Source organism: Labrus bergylta, chromosome 20 (assembly GCF_963930695.1).
Source record: "Labrus bergylta chromosome 20, fLabBer1.1, whole genome shotgun sequence".
In the NCBI taxonomy this organism is placed as follows: domain Eukaryota; kingdom Metazoa; phylum Chordata; class Actinopteri; order Labriformes; family Labridae; genus Labrus; species Labrus bergylta.
The window spans coordinates 20,564,539-20,574,787 of NC_089214.1; the positions used below are offsets into that span (position 1 = coordinate 20,564,539).

Genomic DNA, 10,249 nt, shown 5'->3' on the forward strand with positions numbered 1-10,249 from the left:
CAAGACTGGCACATCACACCAAGCACTCACACAAAAATACTCAGAAACAGAATAAGAAAACACACACCTCATGCAAACTGGAGTCATGGAGCAGGTACTGTGACAGCCGAATGACTTCTTTTGAGCAACAAGTTCACCACCCCAAACAATGACACAGGTCTGTGTTTCTATTGTCTGCTGCAACCCACAAACGGACTTTTTCAAATACTGCACCAACTGATCGATACCCTGGTTGTTGATAGTTTGCATTTTAATTTGGTTTAGATGCATATCTACTTGCATTATTATAAAAATGAAGGTAGGGGTTTGGGGTTAAAAAGTAAACACTAAGGAGTTACACTCTTTCTTTTGTTTATGTACTGTTTTTAAAGAAGTCTATGTAGATTTCTGGTTTCCCCTTGGTGAAAAAGGTCAAGTGTTTTTTTGGCCTATCCATTACCTCTTGACTGGTGGCATCAATAAGAGCCTACTGCACATTAATTGTGATTATGTATTTATTATTTTTATTGCCACTGATAGGGTGACATTTTGTCCCTATTAGCACACCATAGTTCATCCACTGTAGCATCTTCCTGTACCCGGAGTGATGGGGAAAAAAGGCCTGTGTTTACAAAGAAACAAAAAGACTGGGTCAGAAATTCCCAGCACCAACAAACTACAATTCACTAGCAAGGACCACACCACAACAGTATTAGTTTGAACATTTAATGTGAATTGTAAGATACATTGACAGATGTATGTCTATGAGAGGGGTGTAGGTGTGAGATGGCCGTCGTCTTTCAGGCTGGTCTGGGAGGTTGATCGGGCTAGCAAGACACTCAGAGTGGGGGGTTCCGTCTTGGGTATGGATCCACCTGAACTGATTACAGCCCCAGACTGTACCTGACATGAGAGAGACGAGGGAGAGGCGTGTGCCGAATTGGATGGGAAGGGATGAGGAAGGAGGGTGACTGGATATGAAGTAGGAAAGGGAGGGTGGGTAAAAGGATCTGAGACAAACAGGGTGTGGTGAGGTGACCAGGTGTTAAGTAGGCTGTCAGGTAATTGGAGGTGTGGTTTTAGGCGTGGTCCTGCTCCCGAACCTAAGTTAATACATTAACTCCATTTGTAGATCTAGATCCTGTAAGTAAACACACAAATGCTTATGCAAAATCACACACTTCTAGAGTGCACAAGAACCACAGCGAGAACCTCTCACTGTCTCTGAAGGTGAGACAATGAGCCAACACAAAGTGCTGCTACTCAAGGATATATAACCTTAACACACCTGGACCAAATCAGGGTCAATCAGTCACACACACACACCTGACACTGCACTGGGATAATTACTTCCCCACACTCACTGAGTGACCAGTGTGATCTCCCTCGCACATTTCACTTCACTACAAAAAATCATTTTCCTTTGGTTTGGTTGTTACGTTTATTTAGTAACTCTTGATTCACTGGAAGTTCCTTATTTTCCTTCCAAAAAAGTTCCAAACAGGGAGTAAAGCAAACTAAGCTTAAGACAGTACAATACACAAAATAATTATATTTTAAACATGCAAACTACAATCAATCATGATTAACTCTTGAAATTCTGTATTTTATGACTATGTTCAAGCTGCAGTGACACCGGGGTGCCATTGGTCATACCAAACACCAACACACTTTAACCTTTAACCTCCTCCACGCAGACACTTAATGTACATGCACACAAATACTACCAAACCCTCTTTTTAAAACATCCTATAAAACTGGAGTAAAAATGCCACATGATTGAAAATAAAATGTCCTTTATCTGATAATAAACCGAACACACTGCACTGTTATTATAAAAACATGACTATCAGACCATAGCTTTGTTTAAAACAACTCGTTAACCTTGAACACTTACATCAGCTCACATTCAAAAACGTCAGCTCAGCCTTTAAGTATCAAACGGTTATCATCAAATGTAGATAAGTGGAATATAAGCATAGCAGACACATTCTCTCTCATGTTTTTAAAATGATAATTGTATCTTATTGCAGCTCGGTGATGGAGAGTTCTGCTCTGGTAGTGTATTTACTGCTAGTGCATCTAATCAGCTTCCGCTCTATCTGAGTCTCTGAACAACAGGCTGGTTAACCATTGGCTCCACACACCACTCTGAGACAGATTAGATTCATACACACACTGCCTGAATCCCTGCCAAGGCATATTCTGGTCTCCTCCGTCTCCTTCCAGAGTCACTGTCTGGATATGACAAGTATTTTCCCATATTTCCTTCTTAATAAGACAGGGATCTGGCACGGACTCAACATGATTTTCTGCAGAGCATTACTCCTTAATGAGACTCAGCCACAGGAGTGATTAATGTATTTTTCTTTTCACTGTGAAGCATGTGGAAGCAGGAGCATTCAGGAGCTGCAGAGGATTGCGTGTTGATGTTAACAGGCTGCTGTAAATGTCATCAGAGTAAATGTTGTTATATAAAAGAGGAATGTTGGTCAATGGGATGATGGCCCCTGTGTCACCCCCAGTCACTTCCAGACCAGTCAGGCAGAGCAGGCTTCATTAGATCGCTGGCTGCTGGTCACGAGTTCTGGCTGTGTGTGTGTGTGTGTGTGTGTGTGTGTGTGTGTGTGTGTGTGTGTGTGTGTGTGTGTGTGTGTGTGTGTGTGTGTGTGTGTGTGTGAGAGAGAGAGAGAGAGAGAGAGCGAAAGAGACCGACCATCAGTTTTTGTCCAGTTTATGTGTCCTCTATGCAACAAGCATTTTCTTTCTGAAGTGTTTAATCTTTATTTGAATTAAAAATAAAAACTCAAATATCTTTTTCAATGATTTAATTCAGAAAAATAAATCTTTTAAGATTTTTTAAATTTTGGGCATTTGTTGCCTTCATTGGAGAGATAGGACAGTTGATAGAGTCGGAAATCAGGGAGTGGGGAATGACATGCAGGAAAGGAGCCACAGGTTGGATTTGAACCTAGGCCGCCCGCTTGGAGGACTAAGGCCTCCAAGCGGGCGGCCTAGGTATGGGATATGCGCACAAACCACTGCGCCGCCACCACCCCAGAAAAATAAATCTTTAAACGGAGATCATGTCTGATATTATGTTGCTTGCATAAAATATAAAAATATGCGTTTTCTGAATTCAGTCAGGATTACAAAAAAAGAGAAAAAAACAAGGGCCAAAAATACATTTGTTGGTTCTAGCAGTAAATATGATCATAAAAGTCCACATCAACTAAGTCTCTGAGAGGAAGAACAAAACTGGTTTTCACAGAAACAGTTAGCGGGTTTGTTCCTGATCACTTGTTCATTTATTTCAACATATTTCACATTGCATGATCCCCTTCTCCCCTCTTTCTTCTAGTAGAAAGCAGCTCTCCTTTGAGTAGAGCTGTGATGGGAGAGCAGATAACAGGTCGCTCACAGGATAAGGAACAAGCCGCTGACTACTGGCCATCCGGACAGGCCTTGACATGCTCCGTCTGTGAGCCTGTGTGGGACTGAGTCACATACAGACACACACAATTATACGCCAACATCAAAATAGTACAACCGTCCACAACTATTTCATTGTTAATGCAGCAGAACCAGAGATGTTGTCTTCAATGCATTCCTATTCCTTAAACCAATTCAACTTTACATCCTATAGTTTTGGTCAGAATACCCAATCTTTATTTTTTTGGACAATTATGTTTCTGCACAAGGGTTCACAAACTCAGAAATCAGGTTCTGAATTTTTAAATCAGTAAAAAAAAACAAAAAAACTGTAAAATTCCTTAAGCAAGTAGTCGTACCACGTGCACACCTAAAGGTAAAGTTGCATGTGCCAAATCAACCTTCTTTTGTTGAAGATTTAATGACTCTGTGCATGTGAGAAGTGGCGCTGGGTGACGGGATTGGAGGCAGCAGTTGGTGCAGATTTTTCTTTTCCCTTGAGAAGACTGTGGCTGTGTTGGGGAGGTGAGTTAGGAGGTGGGATTTGAGGGGAGGGGGGCTTTGCAGAAACAGTGGCTCCCTCTGTGAACACACAACAGCAAAGAAGGAGACTCCCCTGTGCCCACCACCCTCCAACACCCCCTTTCTGCTCGCTGTAACTCAACCCCAGAGATAACCATCACACCCTGGGCCTTCAATGTGCCCCGCCTGCCCCCTCTTGTCCCTCCCCCCCCTACCCCCCTTGAGCTCCTGGGTTACTGAGGAGGGGGGGAAACACTTTCAAATCAATGAGGGCCTGTCTGGAGGCCTCGCATAGCTCTGCTGGAGCTGATAACTGGCTCACACATTCACACTGTCTTTGTTTTAAAGCCGCCTGCCTGCCTCAGTCATGTCTGCGCCCCCTTTAAATGCAGCGTGAGTGTGTGTGTGTGTGTGTGTGTGACCAGTGGGGAGGTCTGTGCGCTCAGCGGAAGACAGCAGTTATCATTATCTGTGATTATATGAAATGGTGGCTATATGATGACACTGCAAAGAAAATGGGAAGCCACTGATGAGAAAACGGTGGGAGTCATTTATCAAATGTGGAGGGAAAGCTTCCTGAGTGTTTGGACAGTGGATGTCTGCAGTGATTGAGTATCATGTGGGTTTAAATCTAAATATTTGGCTACCATTGCTCTCATTATATATCAGAGAGGACTTTCCCGAAAAAAAGCCACACTGTTTAAAAATATATTTAGTGCATTAGTGCGGTCTGGAGAAGCGATTTAGTGCTCACACTGAACAGAGCTGAGGATGACACTGTCGCTCCAGCTGCTCCTTGCAGACACCTTTAAAAATAAACGCACATTGGAACGAGGCCTATAGTAAGTTGAAGCTAAAACCCAAAGACAAACCTGTACATAACTGTCTCGCACTTAGAGAACAAGGTACGCCAAATAGTTTTTTATTTCAGATTTACTAACACATAACCGTCTCCGGAGCGTGCCATCAACGGTACTGCGCTCTGCTGATGGAGTACGCTGCAGGCAAACGTCAAGCTGGGCAGAGTATGACAACTTGGACAGGAAGTCAGACTAGGAAACGCACAGAGCATCCGGTCAATTTCACAATAAAACACTATATACGGAATCGCGATCTTATTTTCCATCACTTTATCAACATTACTTCAAAACAGGCAGCAGGGTTCTGATTGAGGTCTATGAATAATAAACTCCTCTCGTCAAATCTTGTGCTCTGCAACTCAAATGTCTGGATGTGAGAGGGTGTCGTACTTTGGTCGTTTATAACATCTTCAAAGTTCAATCGATTTATGAAAGGCAAAGGTAAAAAGTCAGCTTGAAACATGTGATGTGACAGATGGGTTTTGTCAGGGTGTGCTGAGGTCTGAGGACTCTTAACCACACACACACACACACACACACACACACACACACACACACACACACACACACACACACACACACACACACACACACACACACACACACACAAAGGGAGTGACCAGCAGGTTGTTTGCACTACAACTGCTAATTGCTATAGTTCTCTGCCATAAAAGCAATAAAGTCTTATCACATGGTAAATAAAGCTGAACCATTACAGCAAAGGAGCATCGTAAATATTTCCCAGTCAGCAATAATCCATGTTTGGTCATAAAACTGAAGCTGAAGCAACTCGTATAAGGAGGATAAGATAGTCCTGCATTCATTTTGGTTTAAAAAAAAAAGAGGAAAAAACAGGGATAGTTTGTGAAAAGAAAATGTTTTGAGCTTTAAAAAAATGCTATTTCTGCACACACACACACACACACACACAGCCACGCACATGCACACACACACACACACCCTCCCTGTCTGCCTCTGACGCTGCATGGACAGCGAACCACTCAGAGGGAGATCAGGTTTCTGTTTGTGTTCATTCCGTTGTGTCCTACACGGGATGGTCATGTAATTGCTCAGGAATAATACACAGTGAAGTGGCTGAATAAACGCCACCTGGTCTGAGTTGCGGTACCTCTATGTTTACATCGAGCCGCTGACTCCGTCGGGATCGTCAACAGGCTGCGATCACAAAGCAACAAAACTGCCAGCTCATCAAATCACAATGTTTTCACCCAAAGGAGTCCTGCTGTTGCCTTGTGGGAAAATCCCTGAGTCATTGCAAGAGTGAGTTTGTCCTTTTATGTTTTGTTCACTGGCAATACAATCGCCTGTTTTTGAAAATATATCTTGTTTGTATAAGTTTGTTGTGTTATTTAGTCAGTTAAACTAAAATTGTAGAAATGAAACAACAATATAATGTTATGACTCTTCATTAGTCCAACAGATATCTGGGGATCTAGGCTACAGAGAAGAAAAGGTCAAAGTTTAATTTGGAAGGAATGAAATCAAATAATAAAACTTATTAGGGGAAAGTTCACAAGAAACCAAATAGTCTTTAGAATTTGTGGGAAGCAGTTTTTTATTTCTCTCTTTTTGAATTCCAGATTATTGGACCTAGATTATTGCATCTATGAGTAACAATTTGATTGAGTACGCCGTTTACACACCTTCACTCAGAACATTTATAGAGTTTCAGAAGGACTGCTCCTGAAATCCTCCTGATCTGGTTGTTCACACACGCACCGTGCATCTATAAACGCTAAAGCGCTCTGAGTCGTCAGAAGAGTAGAAAAGCGCTGAACAAGCTCAAGTCCATTTACCATTTATCTTCTCCAAAACCCTTAAATAAAAATGTTGTTGTTTTTTGCCCCCATTAAAGAAAATAAAAACCTACAATATGAATACGATATGAAACGATGGGGTGAAAAAGATTTGTATTCACTCCTTTCACTCACTTGAAAAGTGCAGGAAATATAATAATTGGCTTTAAAATGCTTTTCATATGTTTGTCCAACCTTTTACTCTCAGTTTGTTCTCCCATCTAACAGTGTAAAACAAACATGAATCAGTCATTATTTGTGCACAGCACCTCCTCATAAAGTACAGTAAACAGAAATGCACACCACCTATACTTTAGTTGGATACACATCTATAGATTTCTCTGCAAAAAACAGTTTGCCTAGTGAAGCTGGCGGCAGCAGCATTTTATTACTTTTTTGTTATTTTCCAGTAGATGTTGGAGCACAGTTTAATTGCTGCATGAATCATGCTTGTTCTGCATTCCCAGCACTGTGTATTAAATGCTTCATTAGACGGGCCAAGTGAGCATTAGTTTCCAAAATCCCTCCTCGCCCTCTCACCCCCCGGGCACTGGAGTGTGGGTGTGATGTTTGCTTCTGGCTGCATGCCCGCCTGTGTCACACGGACAGATCTAGTGTGTGTGTGTGTGTGTGTGTGTGTGTGTGTGTGTGTGTGTGTGTGTGTGTGTGTGTGTGTGTCTAATTGTTTATTCCTTTTGCATAAATGTCTGGAAGGCACTTACTCTTCTTTTTTAAACAATTAAATGCTCGTGTGAACTGTTGTTTCCTTTCTTCCTCAGGAAGTACCGTCCCCGGATCCTCCTGAGGCGCTTTCTGTACAATTTCTATTCATGTAGCTCCTGACTAATGTGTGCCAATCTCTGAGTGTTTTTCATCCCTGATATTACAATGAAAGCAACTTTCTGTAGTAATTATTACTATGAATTGACCTCCTCCCTCATTCAACTAATCACTGTTTGTAGCTCCTCTCTGCCAGCTGTAACATGTACAGCAACAATCCAGTGACGAAAGCAGCTTAGTAAGGATGCCATCCCTTCAAAAACCAAAATAGCCTCCCTGCTAAAGCATCCTTCCCTTAAACTTTGAGTGCAGCAACAAAAATAAATTGCTTATATTTTTGGGCTTAAAAATGAGCGCCGTAAAGCAAAACTAAGCCTGATGTGCCTTGGCAGCACTGTTGGTGACTAACTTCTCCCGAATGTTCTTGTAATAGACGCCATGTTGACAAGTTTATATGATTAAGATTAAAAAAACAGTGTAATAAAAGCTTCACATATACACACACAGTCCTGCAGACATATAAAGATACTCATGAAAGGCATGTGAGCTGATAATGGGACTGACAATTTTATTGGCCTACAGCAGAGCGAGAGAGTGTAAAGTCCACACCTAACTGTACTTCAGCTTTAAGTCAACCACAACACAGTGTCGGGGAGAATCAGAAAGAAAAAGAAAACATTAATTAAAGTTAGAAAGGAGCAGAGGTGGAAGGGGGGGCAATGTTGTTATCTTGGGAAGTCTTCAACTTATGTCCAGTCTGGAATATAAGCAACTCAGCAACTATTACATCGCCCTCTTTTATACTGCCAGTTCAAGGCTGGATATTTACGCCTCTGTAACGTCTCGCCTTCACTTCTGCAATGCCTTAACTCGATGTTAAAATCACAAACTGGGACACCAGTATGAATTGACTGAATAAATATAGAGGGGGCTTTGGAGTCTCATCAAAAAGCTGTTCCTGTCGCAGGCGCATGCATATTCCATAACATATGCAAGGTGGTGAACAACATTCTACACATATATTAGCGGCCCATTGTTATTAAATTTAAAATAAGAGAAGAGCTACTTGTTAGCCGGACAGCTAATCTAAGATCCAGATCAACCAGTGTACCCAACTTACTGACCGGCCCAGTTTACTGACCAGAAACAATTTGTATCTGAAAATATGGTGTGAAAAGTAAGTCCTTTAAACTATGAAGTTGTCCTGGAGGATTCTGGTAAGGATTTGCGAGTTGTTAATATTGCCCAGCTCCAAACCATGCCCGGCAGCTGCTGAGTGGGACAGACAACAGCGCCAAAGAGTCATTGATATCTTGGAGGCAGAATCTGAAGATGAAGAATTTCCTGGATTTGCTGATGTTGAATTAATGTAATAACGATGTTGTTGCCCAGTCAGGCTGTCTTCTTCTTCTTCAGGCTTTCTTCCTGTGTCCAATCTCCAGGATAGTAAAGTTATTTTTTATTCTCATGTTTCATGTCTTGTGTGTCCTGTTTACTTTGATACTTACACTGTGTCGATCCTTTGCTTCCTACCCTCCCGCCTGTGTCTCTCACATATGTGGATACCTGATGTGTCTCAGCTGTGTCAAGCTGTCTTCACTCCCCTTGAGTATTTAATCCCTGTGGTCCCCTCCGTTCGTCTTGTTTTTTTGTGACAGAGTTCCAGCATTCCCAGAAGATTTTGCTGATGAGTAATTCTGATCAGTTTCTGTATTTTTGAACCAGTCTTTTTGCCTTACGATTTGGATACCTCTGCTTTTTTTTTCTGGATTCCAGTGAACTGACCATTCTTCTGATTAAAGAACTAGTGTTTTGGAGTGATGCATTTGGGTTCTGTGTTTTATGGTTCAGTCTGACATCCTGTCGTTTTTTTGTGCAACGGAGTCCGCTCCGCTGCGACGCACTCTTATGATGTCACGCCTGTCAAACAGGCAGCGCAATTCAGTAGTGTGTGTGTTGAAAGAGAGACTAATGTCTATGGACAGATTGTGCCAAATCGGGGTAGTTTAGGCTCGGATTGTGCCTTATTTCTAAGATCTTCCACCGCTCAGCTCAACTGCTTACCAGAATTCCTCTCAGCAGGATAATCAGGGACAGCAGGTCAGTCCAAAGACTGCTCCGTGACCTGACTGACTGACAAGCTTTGAATGGGATTATTATTATTTTTTAAAGTGAATCAAACAGACTATTATTTTTTTATTTGTTTTTACCCGTGAAGACTAAGATTGTTTTGAACCAAGAATTCAAGAATTGAAAGATGAAAGCCTGAATGAGGTTTTTTTTGTTGATGTTTCCCTCAGAAAGAAGACTATTTTTATTTAAAATTGCTGGTGTTATATTATTGTGGTTGTTGTGTTTACTGTTAACGTTGGGGTTTAATACAAAAAGCTTTATTAAAACAAAGCCTAGTTGAAGATTTCTGTTTTCATTATTTTTATTATAAATATTATAAGGTTGTTGAGTTTTATACTTTTACTTCCTTTGAAGGGTTTTTCACAAAGTTGGCAACAAAAAAACAGACAAAACGACTTTTTCCAGGGTCAGCAATGGCTGGCACCCCACAAATAAAATAAAAATTTAATTAAAGTTTTGACCACTAAAACTGTCACAGATCGGTATATTTTACTGTAAATGTTTTGAAAATGAAATTCTCTTCAGCACACGATGTGCAACTGGAAAAATAAATGTTACTCCAGGTAATGCAGGATTGACCTTTAAGGTTTATTGACAAGTCAAGTGGCCTCTATTATTTACTTCTGTCTGAGATTTTAGACATTTCTGGTTTCCTTTTTAGCTTATGACACCCAACAATCTGAGTCTTTCTCCCTGTTTAATACAAAGCCTTTCACATAGGGGAGT

The 10,249-nt window shown here is 41.3% G+C and overlaps 1 long non-coding RNA gene across 1 annotated transcript; it reads left to right on the forward strand.

Annotated features, from left to right (window-relative positions):
- The first annotated feature begins 5,732 nt into the window (after positions 1 to 5,732).
- LOC114920180 (uncharacterized) lies at positions 5,733 to 9,804 on the forward strand. The gene is made up of 2 exons (XR_003808483.2): positions 5,733 to 6,074; positions 7,390 to 9,804. It is a non-coding gene; the product is annotated as an uncharacterized lncRNA (long non-coding RNA).
- The last annotated feature ends 445 nt before the right edge of the window (positions 9,805 to 10,249 follow it).